Consider the following 20833-nt stretch of genomic DNA (forward strand, 5'->3'; position numbering starts at 1 on the left):
TAAAACATAATTTTGAAGTTTCAAAACACATTTTGTAAGCATTTAATACACACTTATTTTACGCTCATATTATTGTTTCTATGATAAATACATGTTTTTTTTTTTGGGATTTTATGAACTGAATCCGAATCTTGTATCTAAATGTATTAGAGATTATAAATTAACAAAGTTGTGTTTATTCAAACCACTACTCTCGAAGAGTTTACTATCCTTATTTTAAATATCAGGAGACAACAAGAATTTTTAGAGTCCCTTCATAGCATAACATACTCAAGCCTTTCAATGTACTGAAAGCTTTCAATAGGAACTAATAGGAGTCCGTTTATGGGTGGATGCCAGACATTATTGTCAGTTTTCTAGGAAGAAGCATTTCGTATTTATAGTCATACAGAACCATCCTATGGCTAACATGATTATATAATTCTGTTATAGGGAGAATTTGATAATTTTTTGACAGATCTAAAATGGAATATTTATTTGGTTTTATTACTTGGCATACATAAATATAAAAATAAATATAAAAACTGACCAAAAACTTTTTATTATTAACAATTATAAGGAGTATATTCGAAAAAAAATCAACACTTTGTTTTGTGAATAACTTTTGAATGTATTATTTTAAATTAATTAAATTTTCAGCGAAGCTTTCTTGCAATATATTGTTCACGATTACGTTTCCGTTCCTGAAGCTTAATCTTCAAAATAACTGAAAATTTTAATTTTGTCGAAGTTATAACAAACTAGCTGATTTTATCCGGCCTTGCTCGGGTTCACATAAAATTTAAATCAAAAGGAATCGTTTGACTTTTCGAAATTTAGGAAGATTTATATTCATCATTATAAGGCCCAAGTTTGGCTATGTTAGTTTTGTTAGTCTTTTTAAAGTTTTTTATTGAGAATATTCACTGTTCATCTTTTACGTATTATCGAAAAAATTTATAGTTTTAAGATTTTAATCAATGAAAATTCTAAAAAAAAATCCTGGTATGCTAATTCATCTTTTCATGAAAAACATTTTTACAACCATAATTTCTTAGGAAGATTGAATAGATTTGGCCTCATAGTTTTATCTTCAAAAGATTAAACTGCTTTTTTTATCTTTTCCATCTAGTGAAAATATCTGTTGAAGATTATCCTACTTTTCAATATGGATGATCTCCCTGTAAAATGGTATATTTAAGATTCATTTACTTAGAAATTTCTTTAACCCTCATCCGCATTAGGGTGTCATTTTGACACCATTGCAAGTTTGAAGGCTTGTAACTTTTTTCAGAAGCTTCAAAATACAAAAATTTCTTCGGGGACCCTAAATAAATTCAAAAGTTCTTCAATATTGCATCTTTACTTTTTTTATGGACGAACCCTGGAAGCCTGGACAAAAAAACTTCCTTTTCCGACTTTTGGTGTCATTTTGACACCACAAAAGTAAAATCTATTTAAGTCGTTTGAATTATTATGAACTTCATATAAAACTTATATCAATAGAAACCTTGTAATGTCAGTAAAATATGTTTAGAACATTATATACAGCTAAAGTTACAAGTTTTCTCGTTATTCAGCATGAAAGAAAAAAAATCTGAAAAAACATGCCTCACGAAAACTGCTGTAGTTCATATGTTACATGTCCAAAAAAATATTTGCCTTATGCATATGAAAGCTGAAGTTAATGCCTACATCATGAAGACAAGAAATATTTTTTTAAATTTTTTTTAATGAAATGGTCACAAAAAGTTCAAAAAAGTGGTCTAAAAAACCTACTTTTCATTCGATTGCTAGTAAATACTGTTTGAGCGATGGTAGAGTTTTGAAAAAAATATGACTACAAAATGTATTGAAATTCCAACATTTTGCTGTCTTTAGATTTTTGATGCAACAAAAATTGAGTTTACTGGAATTTTTCAAAGTTCACTACTTTGCGCGATTTTTTTACAAATTGAAATTTCATCTGTTTTTGTGGTCCACCGTCAGGTTGTACCCGGATTATCAGTGCTTTTACTTTGTTTGGACCAATCAAGAGTATATTCATTGGAAAGCACATTTAATCTCCATTCTAGTGAGGTGCTACAATTCACGCTGTGAGATTTCACAAAAATATGAAAATTATAAACATAAAATCATTCCTGAATTTCTAGAACTACAAGCACCTCGTCCAGCAAAACGTGTTTGTTTGCTCTCCGAGTAGGTACGGTGGGTGGTGATTCGGGCAGAGAGCGAAGCCGACAGACGAAATAATGATGCGTGTCGTACGTTTCTCGGTTGGAAATTTTCTATTGACAGTAGTTCTCGTTTGCTTGTCACGACACGCATCATTATTTCGTCTGTCGGCTTCGCTCTCTGCCCGAATCACCACCCACCGTACCTACTCGGAGAGCAAACAAACACGTTTTGCTGGACGAGGTGCTTGTGGTTCTAGAAATTCAGGAATGGTTTTATGTTTATAATTTTCATATTTTTGTGAAATCTCACAGCGTGAATTGCAGCACCTCACTAGAATGAAGATTAAATGTGCTTTCCAATGAATATACTCTTGGTTGGTCCAAACAAAGTAAAAGCACTGATAATCCGGGTACAACATGACGGTGGACCACAAAAACAGATGAAATTTCAATTTGTAAAAAAATCGCGCAAAGTAGTGAACTTAGAAAAATTCCAGTAAACTCAATTTTTGTTGCATCAAAAATCTAAAGACAGCAAAATGTTGGAATTTTAATACATTTTGTAGTCATATTTTTTTCAAAACTCTACCATCGCTCAAACAGTATTTACTAGCAATCGAATGAAAAGTAGGTTTTTTAGACCACTTTTTTGAACTTTTTGTGACCATTTCATTAAAAAAAATTTAAAAAAATATTTCTTGTCTTCATGATGTAGACATTAACTTCAGCTTTCATATGCATAAGACAAATATTTTTTTGGACGTGTAAAATATGAAGTACAGCAGTTTTCGTGAGGCATGTTTTTTCGGATTTTTTTTCTTTCATGCTGAATAACGAGAAAACTAGTAACTTTAGCTATATATAATGTTCTAAACATATTTTACTGACATTACAAGGTTTCTTTTAATGTAAGTTTTGTTTAAATCGGTTTAACACGCCAAAAGTTATAACGATTTGAGCTTGTGGTGTCAAATTGACACCACAAGTGCTGATTAGGGTAATGAAATCTAATGCGGATGAGGGTTAAAAAAACCTCCGCACTTTGTTGAAGCATGTTGAAAACTCACTTTGCATGTTTTCAATTGCATGTGTGAATTTTTTTCGTACTGTTTTATTATTAGTTTACCTTAAATGTTGAAAGTTCTACTAATAGCTTTTTGAAGTTATCGAAAACAAATCATCTCGAAAGCACCATTTTTTCATTATGAAAAAGGTTTTTTTTTAGTTCTGTTTTTATTTCATGGGCACAAACATCTCATTAATGGATGGTAATATCGACCACATTGGTCATCAATGATAACTCAAAAGTTAGAAATTGGTCAGTGAAATCAAATTGTATAAAACTCAAAACCTCAAATTTTATTATCTGATCAATTTTCGAATCCCCTATTAAAATCCCATTGAAGCGTTAAAATCGCAACCTTGATCTTATAACTCTAAAAAAAATTTCTTTCTCTATGAGGAATTCCAAAACTGACTCTCAAAGCCTCCCAGCGGCGGTAAAGAGCACTTTGAAAGCCACTACTATTCTAGTCAATATATTCCTAACAGGCTAGTTGTATTTTTCAATCAAAATGTAGGCTTATAATTGTATCCAAATATCTCGTACCGGTAGCACGTGCTTTGAACAGTAGAAGGTACAAAAACACCCGCCTAAATTTTCACTTCCAAATTTTTAATGCTCAGCAAGCTTTGCTATCCAGTACCCGGCCCATGGTGATGGTGAAAATAATCCCGCCAACGAAACGAACGGAAACAAAAATCGGTTCGCAAAATGGGTGCCATGACTTTTGGTTCGTGGGAATAAAACCGTTGTTGTATAGACGACGCCCTTCAAAAGAGGTCATCCGAAAATCTAAAAACATTTTTCATCATTCCTGGTCCTAATGAGCACCCATGCCAAATTTCAGCTCTCTAGCTCTTAAGGGAGCTGAGCCTATTGAAGACAAACATACAAACGAACAAACGGAAATTACTTTTTATCTAATCTATTATATAAAATTCTCTTGTAACGGTGTTTGTAGTACTACTCCTCCGAAATGACCCAAACGATTCGAATGAAATTATTTTTAGAATATTCTGTAGGCATGCGAATCGGTTTATATCGAATAAAAACAACACAAAGTCGCATCAATTGTCCGTAATTATTAAATTTGTAGTTTTTTGAATGAAATGAAAGTCATGGCTTCCATTTTTTCGAGATTTTTTTTCCTTTGGGCGGTTTGTTTTTCATCTCCAAGGTCGAGGCGTCGCGACCTGACGTCGTTGGAAGATAGTAACTATGGCATAGCATACTGATCAGTAAGAATATTTTGGCGCGTATTTCTCAACCGAGCATATTTTCAATGCAAGTGGTGGCGATATGATGCCTTGATGTGATTTTTTTTGTTCTTGATTCCTCACATGGTTATGAATGACGCCAAGATGTGACTCAGGTTGACATTTTGCTGATCGAATACAACATATAATATTTGTTTTGCCAAATTCTGAAATTGGAAAGTCAGGCATCAATTTTTAGAGATTTTCTTTTCTTCGAGGGGTTTGTTTTTGGTCTCCATGGGCGGCGCGTCACTAGCAAACGTCGTTGCAAGATAATAGTAACCAAAGCATACTGTTCATTGATCGCTGGAAAAATTTAAAAATTAGGCGCCTTTTTCTCAACCAAGAACCTATATTTCTTATGCACGTGGGGGCGATATGCAACCAAGATGTGTTTTTTTTCTTGCTTATTTGTACACAGCACATGATAATAAATGACGCCTAGATGTGACACGGATTGATATTTTATCGATCGAATCAAAACCATATAAACGATTTCAAATATTAAAACAATTTTTAATTCGTGTTAATTTAAGTAGTAAATTGTTGTCCAAAAGGTATAAATTTGGAAATGATAAATATAAAATAATGACACTTTTTGAACGTTTGAAAATAAGAAATTGGGAAGCTTTACTTTCAATTTCGTATAATCCGATACGCCTAGAACGCTGGACACATTAACTGAACGAGAGTCTGTTCTTTGAAATAGATTAGATAGGATTGAAGTTTTTAAAGGCCGAATGAACTTTTTGATTTATTGCAAACGTAAGTTGAAGTTATCAATAAAATAATCTACTTTTCTATAACAAAAAGTGAGGATATGAATTTTCCGGAAGAATTTTCAATTAAGAAAGTAAACTAGAGCAAGTGCAAACTTTCAACTTTTACGAAAAGTGTATACATTAATTCATCATCTAAAAATTGTTGGGCTCAAAAAAAAACTATCTGATTAAATAAACTCAACTCTTTTTTTTAAAATCATTCATCAAAAAACTGTTTACACGTTTACTGTTTGTTTACTCACAATTCAAGTACGAACTTAACATGAAAAGTATGTTTTTGTTTAACATATTTTGGCTACATAGAAGAGACTTTTGATTCAATTTTTTGTTGAATAGTTTTTTTATGATTGATATTCCAGGGGCAGCAGATTTTTATGATGAACTTTTAATATGACCTGAAAGTGTTAAAAGTAATATAAATTCATGTAATTTCTTTGGTGGAATAAGTGAAAACGCGAAAAAATTATTATAAAGGTCTTTGTAAATCAAGGTCTTTTGGTTGAACAGCATTCAGTGAAATTGAAGTACCAAGCATTATTTTATTCCGGAGAAAACTTAGTATATATCAATGAAAGTTGATAAAACAGACAAACAAGAACAAGTATTAAATTCATTTTAAAGTCTTTTCACTGACGCATCTGAAAAAGACCTATGTGTTATCACTTGCCCCAATAAATGATACAAATGTATACTTCGATATTTCTTTTTGTCAACATAACCAAAATTTTTTTTTGAAAATATGAATTTTTTTCAGAAAACATGAAAGTTGAACTGTGATGATATTCGTTTGCATTTGCCCCTATGTTTCATTTTTGAAATGAACTCACGAAACCATCAAAGCCTGAACATTTCGATCTATTAAATTTTAAAAAATCTGCTTTTCAATTAATTTTATTAATCTTAAAAATACTACATAATCCTAAATGAAATCAAATGAACTAATTTGCATTTTTTGCTTGAATTAAAAAAAAGTAATTTGCAGTTAACAAAATCGTCAGATTTAATGCCATGACAAATGCTGTTTGGGAACATTTTAAGTTGAAATGTGTAAAGTCTATAACTTAAGTATCAGGCGAAACTATTTGGAAATGATTTTGGTGAAAATATGGATTTTAATTCAAACTGCTTTGAAGCATGAGGATGATGAAAAAAAGCTGTTTGAAAATGGTTAGTCAAAAATCTTTTCTTATGTATTTCAATTATTCAGCTCTTAAAAATACACCACCTAATTGGGAGCTGAAAGCGCTGCGTTAGGCAAAATATTCGGAAAATACTTCAAAAATTTTCCGAAGATTCATAAGCAATATATTCCAATAAATGAGATACTTTTTATTTCGGTTTAAACCTTATTGTGAACTCGAACAAAACGGAATAAATCACTAAATGGAATACAGCAAATGGAACATACATATTATCAACATACAGTTATTTATGGAACAAGTAACAAAAATTGGATTTTAAAAGACCCGTTGAGTTAAAATTCTATGGTTTAATTTTGATAGAATTAAGCGGGACGATTCGAGTAAAGGGAAAGAAGAGAAATGTAAAAAAAACTAGGAAAAATTGAAAATGGACGCCAAGTTTAACATGGTAAGACGAAGTTTACCGGGTCTGCTAGTATATATATAAAGATGAGTTGGACTATATATGTTTGTATGCACCTTATACAAATCCACACCGCTTAACCGATCAGCCTGAAATTTGGTACAGTTATGTGTTTGGACCATGGGAAGGTTTTAGTAATAGTTTCGAGCCCCTCCCACCTAGGAAAAGGGACCCTCCCATAGAACTTTCGTTTTTTCCCACAAACCAAAAGTCATGGCACCCATTTTTCAGAACCAATTTTTTCCCTTTGGCGGGGTTGTTTTCACCATCACCATGGGCCGGGCATTAGAAACGACCATCAAGAGTTCACGTGGACTGGAAAGCAAATCAAAGCTTGCTGAGCATCAAAGATTTGAAAAATAAAATTTTGGCGGGTGTTTTTTCCTTCTACTGTTCAAAACACGTGGTACCGGTACGAGATATTTGGATGCAATAATGAGCCTGCATTTTGTATTGAAAAATACAACTATCCTGTAAAGAATATATTGACTAAAATTGTAGTGATTTTCAATGTGCTGCCTACCGGCCCGCTGGGGGGCTTTGAGAGTTTACAAGGATTTACAGTGAACTGAACAGTCAACAGTGAATTGGCTTCTTCAGCTGAATAACTATTTGGACTGAATGCTGAAAAACAAATGAACCGATTTTCATAAACTCCAGCTTTTAACCAACCATTTTCAAATTTTTAGGATTCCTTATGGAGAAAGAAAAAAATTAGATTCAGAGTTACATATATGTTGAAGGCTGCAATTTCAACGCTTTGATAGCCGCCGGGGAATCTAAACGGGAGATTAGAAAATTGATTAGATAATACAATCTGAGGTTTTTAGTTTTATACAATCCTATTGCATTGGCCAATTTATTTATACTTTTTTATTTATTTTTGGTCATCAATGTGTTCAATTCTACCATTCAATTTAAAAAAAAAACCGTTTGGTACTGCGAGTTCAAACAAATGATTTCAAAGAATTTTAACATTGATCACTCTTCAAAATAATTAATGGAACTCAAACAAGACCATTTCCATAACATTTTAATGGTTATTTCGGTTCAGAGATGATTTCTTTTCGATAACTCCAAGAAACTTTTAGTGCAACTTTTAACATTTAAGAAAAACAGTGTTAAATTAAAAAAGCGAAAAAAGCAAACATACAATCGAAAACATGCCAAATGAGTCTTAAACATAGTTCAACAAGGTTCGGAAGTGTTTTTAGAAATTTTTAATTAAATAAAACTTAAATATACCATTGTACAGGGAGATCATCCATCTTGAAAAGTGGGATAGTCTCCAAAAGAGATTTAAGTTTTTTGTGATAGAGAAGAAGGAAATTATTTTGAAATTCAATTCATAATCCTTAAAACTATAAGCTTCTTCTAAAAAAATTAAATCGATAAACACAGTGAATAATCTCAATAAAATTTTTTAAAAGACTTACAAAACTTACGTGGCCAAACATGGGCCCAATTTCTTAAAACGATGAATATAAAGCTTCCAATATTTCGAAAAATCGAAACGACTCATTTTGATTAATATCTTTTGTGAACCTGAGCAAGGCCGGGTAAAATCAGCTAGTATATCTATTATATAAAATTCTCTTGTAACGGTGTTTGTAGTACTACTCCTCCGAAACGACCCAAACGATCTGAATGAAATTATTTTTAGAATATTCTGTAGCCATGCGAATCGGTTTATATCGAATAAAAACAAAACAAAGTCGCATCAATTGCCCGTAATAATTAAATTTGTAGTTTCTTGAATGAAATAAAAGTCATGGCTTCCATTTTTTCGAGACTTTTTTTTTCCTTTGGGCGGTTTGTTTTTCGTCTCCAAGGTCGAGGCGTCGCGAGCAGACGTCGTTAGAAGATAGTAACCATGGCATAGCATACTGATCAGTGAGAATATTTTGGCGCGTATTTCTCAACCAAGCATATTTTCAATGCAAGTGGTGGCGATATGAAGCCTTTATGTGATTTTTTTTCCTAGCTCATTTGTACAGCACATGGTTATGCATGACGCCTAGATGTGACTCAGATTGACATTTTGCCGATCGAATAAAACATATAAATTTTGTTATGCCTAAATCTGAAATTGAGTCAGGCATCCATTTTCAGAGACTTTCTTTTCTTTGAGGGGTTTGTTTTTTATCTCCATGGGCGAAGCGTCGCGAGCAAACGTCGTTGCAAGATAATAGTAACCAAAGCATACTGTTCATTGATCGCTGGAAAAATTTAAAAATTTGGCGCCTGTTTCTCAACCAAGCATCTATATTTCTTATGCACGTGGGGGCGATATGCAACCTAGATGTAGTTTTTTCCTTGCTTATTTGTGCACAGCACATGGTAATAATGACGCCTAGATGTGACACGGATTCATATTTTATCGATCGAATCAAAACCATATAAACGATTTTAAATATTAAAACCATTTTCAATTCGTGTTAATTTAATGAGTAAATTGTTTCCAAATAATATGCATTTGGTAATGATGCATATAAAATAATGTTATGACACTTTGCGGACGTTTGAAAAAAAGAAATTGGGAAGCTTTACATTCAATTTCGTATAATCCAATAAGCCTAGAACGCTAGACACATTAACTGAACAAGAGTCTGTCCTTTGAAATAGATTAGATAGGATTGAAGTTTTTAAAGGCCGAATTAACTTTTTGATTTTTTGAAAACGTAAGTTGAAGTTATCAATAAAATAATCTACTTTTTAATAAGAAAAAGTGGTTATATGCATTTTTCGGAAGAATTTTCAATTGAGAAAGTAGACTATAGCAAGTGCAAACTTTCAACTTTAACAAAAAATGTATACATTATTTCTTCATCTAAGAATTGTTGGGCCCAAAAAAAAAACAATCTGATGAAATAAACTCAACTCTTTTTTTAAATGATTCACCAAAAAACTGTTTTCACGTTTACTGTTTGTTTACACACAATTCAAGTACGAACATAACATGAAAAGTGTGTTTTTGTTTTACATATTTTAGCTACATAGAAGAGACTTTGGTTCACTTTTTTGTTGAAATGTTTTTTTTTTTCGTTATTGATATTCCAGGGGCAGCAGATTTTCATGATGAACTCTTAATATGACCTGAAAGCGTTAAAAATAATATTAATTCCTGTAATTTCTTAGGTGGAATAAGTGAAAATGCGCCATTTAGCAATGAAACATCTACCATTTAAGAATGTTATCTCCAAAATGGCCAAAAAGGATATCCCGAGTGTTGAATCTGAAGCGGATATTCAGAATTATTATAAAGGTCTTTGTAAATCAAGGTCTTTTGGTTGAACAGCATTAAATTGAAGTACCAAACATTAGTTTATTCCGGAGAAAAACTTAGGATATGTATATCACTGAAAGTTTATAAAACAGACAAACAAGAACAAGTTTTAAATTCATTTTAAAGTCTTTTCACTGACGCGTCTGAAAAAAAAAAACGTATGTGTTTTCATTTGTCCCAATAAAAGGGACAAATGTATACTTCGATATTTATTTTTGTCAACATAACTATTATTTTTATTGAAAATATTTATTTTTTCAGAGAATATGAAAGTTGAACTTTGGTTATATTCGTTTGCATTTGCCCCGGTCTTTCATTTATGAACATTAAGATTTACAGTAAAAAAGACACCTAACGTTTATTAAGGTTTTGATTATATGATAATTTCCAGCAAACAAAATGAACTCATGAAACCATAGAAGCCTGAAAAGATTATTTCTTTTCAATTTATAAAATTTTAAAAAAATTCTGCTTTTCAATTAAATGTTATTGAATCTTAAAAATATGACATAATCCTAAATAAAATCGCAAATCACCACCAACAATGTTCAAGAAATTTTGGAATCAGAACACCCCAATGCTTCATTTAGAATCTTTAAAATAATGGGTAAACATATCTAAACATATTTTTTTCTCTTTTAAATACCAATCGTTTCGTTGATTCATTGGGTTGAAGTTCAAAGGAATTGATTTGCTTTTTTTTCTTGAATAAATAAAAAAAATGAATTTGTAGTATACAGATTTAATGCCATGAAAAGTGCTGTTTGGGAACACTTTGAGTCGAAATGCGTAAAGTCTATTAGTTTAGTATCAGGCGAAACTTTATTAAACATGATTTTGGTGAAAATATGGATTTTAATTCAAACTGCTTTGAAGGATGAGGATGGTGAAAAAAAAAAGCTATTTGAAAATGTCAGTAAAAAATCTTTTCTTATGTTTTTTATTTCTTCAGCTCTAAAAAATACACCATCCAAAGCTTATAGGGAGCTGAAAGCGCTGCGTTAGACAAAATATTCGGCAAATACTTCAAAAATTGTCCCGATATATTCAAAATTACATTTTAAAAAAAGATTCATAGGCAATATACTTATTCCAATAAATGAGAAACTTATTATTTCGGGTTAAACCTTAATGTGAACTCGAACAAAACGGAATAAATCTACTAGATGGAAAACAACAAATGAAACATACATATTATCAACATACAGTTTTTTATGGAACAAGTTACAAAAAGTGGATTTTAAAAGACCCGTAGAATTGAGTTAAAATTCTTAGGTTTTATTTTGATAGAATTAAGCGGGACGATTCGAGTAAAGGGAAAGGAGGAAAATGTAAAACAAAACTAGGAAAAATGGAAAATGGACGCCAAGTTGAACATGGTAATACGAAGTTTACCGGGTCTGCTAGTATATATATATATAGATATAGATATAGATATAGATATAGATATAGATATAGATATAGATATAGATATAGATATAGATATAGATATAGATATAGATATAGATATAGATATAGATATAGATATAGATATAGATATAGATATAGATATAGATATAGATATAGATATAGATATAGATATAGATATAGATATAGATATAGATATAGATATAGATATAGATATAGATATAGATATAGATATAGATATAGATATAGATATAGATATAGATATAGATATAGATTAAGCCGATTGTTCTCCATGCACAAAAACATCATATTTTACTTTATATCACACCACCACAGTTTTTGCGTAACGGCACTTTTCCAGATCCAACTTAAACACAGTATAAACTTTGTGGAAGCTATTGAAGTGCTTTGCAGAGAAAACGGTCGCATTTGAGGGCAGTCTTCTTTGTATTTTTAGCCAATATTTAGTCAATTGTTATGAAACACTGAGTGATTTGCAGTTTCCAAAGATCGTTAGCGTCCTCAAGTACTAGACATCGAGTTTTTTAATTTTCTTTGTTTGTTTATCTCCGGGAAATATAGACGAAACTTGTCAATTTGACAACGAAAAGTTTCTGGATGGAAACCTGCCAGGTGACCGCTGAAGAGTTCATTTTGCTGTCCATTTCGAAATTGTTCAAAATATTCCCCCACTAGCAGTACAAATATTTTGCGCACGATTTGACCACCGTATTTTGTTTACATTACCGGTGGGCAGCTTTTCTACCTTGTAGAAATGTAGCCAGGCCTGTAAATTAGTTAGCTAGACGAAACAGTCAGAAAAATTTATTTTCACTATCGCGGATTGAGCTTGAAATAACCTCTCACATTCATCACCTATATGGAATCAATCATCTTCACTTTTAATCAAATTATAGCTCACTATTGAAGCCTCTAGGACTTTTGAACGATTTGCTTTATAAACTTTGATCGAATAGTTGATTTCCTGCTGTTTTTGGGTCTCGCAATGGGATTTTTCCGGATTTTTCTCGATCCTGCCCGAAAAATTTTATCAATGAACTTCAATATTGGACGCTATCTCAAAAACCACTCGACAGATTGTCACCAAACCTTGTACTCGTATACACTACATTCCTAGGTAGCTTCACTAACAATTTCATCAATTTGCATCCATGCATTAAAAAAACAATTCACGATACAAAGTGTTGCATTTTTTTCGACTACACTATATTACAAACGATGGTTTTTAAACCTAACTATCATTCAAACAATAATTTTCGGTTAAAATATCGGTGGAATAATAAAACAAACGCCTAAAATGCTGAAAAAATTAATTTTTTTCTGGTTTCGCACGAATCAGGTACATATTTGTACGCAGTCAATAGCAGGTATACACAATCTGCTTAGTCGACTCTCACAAGATTTTTTTCTATTTTAATCCCTGAAGACGATACAATAAGGATCGAAACGTTGGAAACGATTTTTTTTTTCTTATAACATGACCCTGAGCACAAATGTTCTACAGTTTTAAATAAATCTTGTGTAGAAGTATCACACAATTCAATGCAATTCCTAAAAATCTGGGTGTATTCCTCAAGTAGTGCACCCAACTGCGAATGGCTGTCCCCCTAAGTACCTAATCGTATACGGTTTCGACGGATGCTGCACCGAGCACGTGTAATAAAATTAAGCTTCGTTACCTGCTGTGAATAATCGAAGCTCTAGTTACGCGTCGACAGACATCATCAGCTTCTTAATGACAGATCACTGGGATTTGTACTGTCTTCGCGGCTAGAACGATATCAACGCAATGTGAGATCAAAGCCAATTTTTGAAGGATGAATTCTTTTAACTTCTCTGAGACTATAATGAAACTTCATCCCACAGTATTGTTGAGCTTGAGCTTGTCCTTCTGTACTTAAATATTTTAAGGATATAAAAAAATTGAATTTAAAAGAGTTTACATTTAAAGAAAAACAATTTCAGCTGAAAATTTTAATTCAGCCCTGGAAATGTTAACAAAACCACAACGAACGCAATTTATTTCCATTAACCTCAAAAAGCGGTTGACAAAGCGTATTTAAAGCTTGTCGTCGGAGTAGACAGATTCAGGTTCTGTTTGCACCAAAACAAAAAAAAAATTGAAAAGATAATTCTTCTCATACAGATGTGAGCTGAGTATAAAATGGAAACAACAGATTGACATCCTGAAACCACCGAGAATAATCCGCATTCATCAGCGAGCGTTGTTTATCAGGTGGATTTTCTGCGGTTTAGAAACCAACGATTCACTTTAAGGGGAATAATATTACCTCAGAATTTACCATAACAGATGAAACTTTCAGAATGAATTGTATTTCCATAGCACTCTAAAATTTCGAAATAGGAAACTATTCCTCTTTTGTGTGACATCGAGTGGGAGTTAACCTGGAAAAGGAGAGACTTTCCAACTAATTTGTATAATTTAACATTCGCCATCCTCCCCTGAAAGATTAATTTATGGCGTTTGCCCATTTGTCGTTTGACAATAATGGAAACAATTTTGCCTACAAATTAGCTATCCATTTTCCTCATCGCTGGACCAAAGATTTGAAAAATGGGATAAACAAGCATCCGTTGCATCATTTTCGTTTCCCGAGCAAAAAAAAATCAAAGATCTACCAGAGTCAGAGGTGTGTTATGATCGGTGACATATGGGAAATTGGTCTTGTGGGACACACAGAAAGAAGGAATGACACCATCTTGGACCAATCCAGCGCTGACGACGACGACGACGACCACTTGTTGGTGTTGTTCTACTAAAACAAGGTAGGTGTTACGACATCAACTAAGCCAAGAGTAGATGGCTAGCGATGGCCATTAAAGTGTCGTTCTTGCCATAAACGACGCCACACCGGTTTGTATTTTTGTTTGCTTGTTCTCTGTCAGCCAAATTGGTCCGGGCGAGTGAGAGATCGTTAGAAAAACACAGTTGGAATGCTGTTTTTAATGGAGAGATTTTGCTTCTAGTTATCTTGCGTGAGGAGCGCTGAATCGTCGTCAGGGACCACTTTCATTTGTGGATTGTTAGCTAGAGGTTGTTGTAAGTTGACTTTGACTTGTAGTTTAAAACCGTTACAGAATAAAACAGTGTGAAAAAATATTCTCAAGTAAAATCGAACCAAACGAACACTTAGAGAAATTTTAAATATCAAATGAAATTAAAACCATTAGAGCAAGTTCACTAGTGTTGGGAAAAAGTGGTAGAAATTATGACACTTTTAGCACATTTTGAAAACTTTTCCATGCCAAACCATTTTCAAGGTCTGAGGCCTTCAAGTTTTTTTACAAAACGTGTTTTTTTTTTCGCATGCTTTAATGCAAAAATAGCAATATTTCTATCACATACGGCTGAAATAGAAACAGTGCTGTCAAAGATTACAACATGCAAAGATCTTGACACCATTTTTACATGGTAAAATTTCCAAAATGTGCTACAAGTGTCATAATTTCTACCACTTTTTTCCCAAAACGAGTGAACTTACTCTTAGTAAGTCATGTTAATGATCAGTTTTTCCCACTAAGATTTCGTCAAAAATTGTATTTTGGGAGGCTGCATCAGCATCCTCCTTCTTTAATTTCCGCTACTTTTTGGTTGAAGTATTGCTTCAGCTTTTTCGAAATGAACAACACTTGATTATTTTTTCACTAAAAACGTTTTTCACTTATTTTCAAGCGGATTTGTGCCAACGTAAGAACTTAACCACACAATTAACACACGACGTATTACAGGACACGACACTTAACGTTCTTACAAACGGAAAAAAGGATATGCGAAATATGGATTAGAAACTGAAGATCAGCATGATTTTGATTATAATTACAGGCTCAATTAAAATTCAGGTTGGATTTCAACCAGAAAGCTAAGTATATCAATGAGAATTGGCACAAATCAACCCAAGCAACCAAAAGTCCCGAATCTTCTTAAACGCGTGCCTCCAAAGTTCGAATATCGCTTTGGTACCGAATTTTCTCGAATGCGAGCATGATAACTACAAAATGTTCCTCTAATAGTTTCTCTGTAACACGTCAATCGCATCCCTCAGTATTTAAGTTACAAAAAGGGCCTCAAATAGCCTTCTAGAGACAAAAAGTTTCAAAAAGTTCCTCAAATAGCCTTTTTTGTAACATGTCAATCGCATTCAATCAGTATAAAAGTTACAAATTGGTTCTCAAATAGCCTTCTTTGGACTCGAAGTTCCAAAAAGTTTCTCAAATAGCCTTTTCTTGAGACATATCCGCCATTTCATGAATATGAAATTGGAACGAACGAAATGTATAATTTATATTAAAATTTTAACTCAGAACAAAGCTAACTCGCGAAGGATTTTTGTTGAAAACCGTAAATTTGTTCACTTTAAAAATTTTCGTTCAACTGTATTTACTTACCATGAATTTATCACACATTGAAAGTCAGTTGAAGCAATCAATGAATTAAATATTTAGATAAACTCAAGAATTTGTATACCAGCTCCAATGTGGTCTAGCGGATAGGATGGCGCGAGTCTGGTTTTGGTATGCCAGGCGTACTAGGTTCGATTCCCGGTATTGGCAAGAAAACTTTTGGGTTCGAATCCCATAGGTGGCCGACAAGTAAGATGTGTTTCCTCATATAACTAACTGACTAATATAATAAAGTCGCCAGCATTTTTTCAGCACATATCCGGGCCGGACCATCCGGGCAATTTTCTATTAAAACCTGGTAAAATCCGGGCATTTCATTTCTAAATCGACGACCAAAAATCCGGGCAATATCCGGCCAAATTTGGTCAAAATCCAGGAATTACTTAACAAAAATCAAGATAAAAGAATTGAAAAAAAAATTTGTTCGTCAAAATTCAAAAACAAATTTTAAATCGTATTTTAGGCTTCGAAATATCCATTCATTATTTTTGCAAAATCTGCTCAAAAAAATTTGTTTTGGTAGCTAAATAAAAAAAATTATAACACAATTTTGTTTTTGATTTGCCAAATAATGTGATCCGGGCAAAATCCGGGCATTTTTCAATGAAATTCTGGTCGGGCCGGACTGTTCCCAAATTTTTTATCAAATATCCGGGCAAACCCGGATAAAACCGGAAGCTGGCAACCTTCAGAATGGGGGTAGGCTTTATAGCGGCACATTATCCAAACATACGGGAAAACTGCGGTGAATCCGTGCACCCATGGTGGATAATCAACATACATACAAACATACATACAGATAAACTCACGAATTTGTATATTTTTATGCTTAAAAGTTATAAACAGGGAATTCCAATTTTTCTTAAAATCGATATTGTTTTAACGGATGTTAATATATATGACGTTTCGTTATGTTTCTAAGTTATTAACTGGGCTTGGAGGTGACCGAAGCAAGAGAGGAGATGAGAGATTATTTTTTTGTTTTTACTGATTAAACGATTTGTGAGCTGAGCTGAACAGAAGGCCGTTCAAATCTGTAATGGAACTTCAAATTTTCAATAAGAACCTAGATTTTGGGCTGAGTAAAACCAATTTCAGCACATTGATTATGCTGATTAAGCTGTGTTTAACCTTTTTAACGAAACATTTGGTTGCTTGGGAATTTTGAAACTTTGACGAAGTTTCTAAGTAGATCAGTTTCGAAACTGAAGTTTGTGTTAACAATCCACTGATTTCAGTGATTTCAGTGTGCAAAATAAGTAATTTCCAGCCTCTTAGAATAGTCCTATAGATTGAAATTACTTAACATTACGCATGGTTTCTTCATCAAGGAGCATTTTTCTTAAATCATAAAACTGAAGTTTTGAATTCTTTGATTGGGTTTCAAAAAAGCTTGATTTTATAAGTTTGTGGTTTTTTCTACAAAATTATAATGAATTATTCTAACTTTAAAATAGTTACTTAAACTAAAAACTTTATGTTCATATTGTATCCTTGGTTGATTGAAATTTCTCAACTGAACAAAAAAAATTTTTTTTGTTTAAGTTAAAGCGTGTAGAGTTGAAAATACCACAAAATTCTGTGTCTTAAGTTAAAATTTAGGTAAATTAAGTGGTTTCTGACCATAAATTGTATTGCTAAAATAAAATAAAAGTTTTTTTTTACGTAGATTTTTTTTCATAAAAGAGGTGGTGGAATGTGAAATGTGAAATTTATGAAAAAAAAAAACTTTTGAGCTAAACAGAGCTAAAATATTTTCTTTTTCTCTTTTTTATTTTCAAGAGTGAGTGAAGGCGCTATACCCTTGGTCGATGATCAGAAATGATTGAACACTGAAATCCAAAACAGATCTAGGAATCAAAATTATAGCTTAGCAATTTTCAATCCTTTCATTAATTTCATTAATTCTCCAAATGCTTTTATTCTTAGTTGTGTAATTTCAGTGTGCAAAATAAGTAATTTCCAGCCTCTTAGAATAGTCCTATAGATTGAAATTACTTAACATTACGCATGGTTTCTTCATCAAGGAGCATTTTTCTTAGCATGCTCCAATGACACTGCCCATTTGAAACGTATGGTACTGCTGGTCCACGTTTCTTCCTGTTATTGTATTCCAGATGTCTCTGCGTTCTGTGCTCCATGGTAGGCCCAACCACTTTATGTTTATGATCATTTTAATGTTTTTATGTTCAAATAATTAAAACATTAACCAAGAAAAGAGGAATAATAACACACTTTATAATTCTTTGGAAACAGAGATAAGTTCTGGAAGCACGATAAGTGATAAGTGATTCGTGAATAGTTTCACTCTAATATAAATTAAGGCCCCCCCTACAGTAAGCATTGCAGAATTTATGCCGCATTTTCTGTCTGAATAAATTAGCACAATTTTTTTAAAACCTGACAACATCTGTGGACTTTATCTCAAATTGTTCAACATAATTTAAAAAATGTACGACTTTTAGATAAACTTTTTATTAGATTTGTCAGAATTATAAAAAATACAGAAATTGTCAGTTTTTGAATGAAAATCTGCAGAAATTAAAAAAAAAAGAAAGTGAAGAAAAACATTTAAAATCTTTTCAATTTGTAAGTTCTTTATTGGAAATGCTACGAATAAAACCAGGCCATCTGGAATGCTTACTTTATAAACATAAATATGAGCAGGGCCGTAGGAAGAACGGACTCATAGGGCGGGGGGAAGAGTTTTGGTGAGCTATTTTTTCATATGACATTTTTGCTCAAACAGTGCATGAATAAAAAAAAGTTAAAACTATTGTTTTTAAAAATTATATGATTATTAATTTCTAAGTTCTTTTACATAAATAGTTTTTCGTGTTAAATAGGAACTTTTGAAAAAACATCCTAAACTCTTTTAAATAATGATTAGGATTTGATTAAATAATCCTTAAGAAACAAAATAGGAAACTTATTTTCATCGATGGTTGAAATCTCAAAATTTGCATAAAAATCTGGTGATTGCCAAAAGTTCTCCCGCACATATCCGGGCCGGGCAAATCCGGGTTATTTTATTTAAAACCTGGCGAAACTCGAGATTCTATTTCTATACTTTTGAACCAAAATTTGGGCGATATCTACAGAGGACAAACAAACAAACCAACAAACATACAGAAATTGCTTTTAATATAATCTAAAATTTGAAATTCTAATTGAAACTTTTCCAACTGGTTAAGCCCAAATTTCGTACTTTTGATTCTGATGTACTTTTTTTTAATTATCCTCTACTAAAGTATTCAGTATATCATTCTATAAGTGGCTCTAAATGACACTTTTTTTTCAAATAAATAAATATTTTCAATTTCAAGTTTAAGTCAGCATTTACACATTCCAATTTTTTGTGTTTTCAAAATATGAAAGAGAAATAAACATTTGGATATGAATTGTAAATTTTACAATTTCTGCTATCCTCTGATTGTAACTTTGATTCTCAATTTTGTATTTGTATTTCATCTGTAATTTGACAGTACGATTTTAATTTGGGACTTTGAATTGTGGGTCTGAATGAAATTCGATTTTAGCTTTCAAATTTCACTGTTGAACTGTCCGGAATTTGAATTAAATCCAGTTTTTTTTATTATTATTTAGATTCTTTGTCTGAGGCCTCAATGTTACTTCCCAATAGTCATGAAGGAAATATTTATTCTGCTTTCGATGAAGCTCATACCAAGTGATAGTGATAAGTGATAGTTAATTTGAAAAATGTTTTAATATCTATCTGTAAATTTTTCTAATTCAGAGATTTTTGGGTGGTGATAGTGTTAATAATTATATCGCGTTTGCAATTTTGCATTTAACAGCCTCTAATCTTTTTTTTTTCATTTTCGATTCGATTAGTTGAGTTTTGAATTGAAAATATTGTAAACACCGTTTTAGATCTTTGTTAATTTAATTTAATGCAATTGTCAATACCTTTGTAATAATCTAGAGCAAATTGTTTGTTCTCGTTTGAAATATGTTTGCCTCATATTGCAATTGTACTTGCCAGTGCCTTTTTTTTTATAAAAAAAAAATACAGCTGTTGATGGTACATACCTGTTATGAAGAAGAAAAAGAGATTGTTACATTTGAGCTTCAACTCATTATTGTATTTATTTTTTATTTATGATAAGTTGTTGAGATGTTGAGATGTTGAGATTATCCTGGAGTTCGATGATGTTGGCTTGCTTTCAATATTTCTAATCGAAATAATAATTGATGAATAAAAGCTAATCATCGGTAATTTTGTATGCTTTCCACTTATTGATTTTTTTCAGTGAGTAAATAACAAAATGAAATTTAATCAAAGCTCTGAAAATCTAGTAAAATTGAACTTTTTGGAAAAATTAAAATGCTTTAAAAATTACTGTAAACAAAGTTTAAAAATAACAATAACACCTACTGGATCTCCCATATAAATTTAATGAAACTTTTATATAGATCATATTGATTCTTTTTTTAACAGTTTATTCGATATCAAGTTAGAGAATTTTGAAACATTGACATATGTGTTTAAAGTTATATATAAATATATATATATATATATATATATATATATATATATATATATATATATATATATATATATATATATATATATATATATATATATATATATATATATATATATATATATATATATATATATATATATATATATATATATATATATATATATATATATATATATATATATATATATATATATATATATATATATATATATATATATATATATATATATATATATATATATATATATATATATATATATATATATATATATATATATATATATATATATATATATATATATATATATATATATATATTATATA

General features: G+C 31.5%; 1 protein-coding gene across 6 annotated transcripts in view; it reads right to left on the reverse strand.

Annotated features, from left to right (window-relative positions):
- The window catches only part of LOC129746968 (paxillin-like), a 254444-nt gene that overhangs the window by 141927 nt on the left and 91684 nt on the right, over window positions 1–20833 (reverse strand). The gene's annotated exons all lie outside the window — the stretch shown is intronic.

This window comes from Uranotaenia lowii, chromosome 2 (genome assembly GCF_029784155.1).
Source record: "Uranotaenia lowii strain MFRU-FL chromosome 2, ASM2978415v1, whole genome shotgun sequence".
Taxonomy (NCBI): domain Eukaryota; kingdom Metazoa; phylum Arthropoda; class Insecta; order Diptera; family Culicidae; genus Uranotaenia; species Uranotaenia lowii.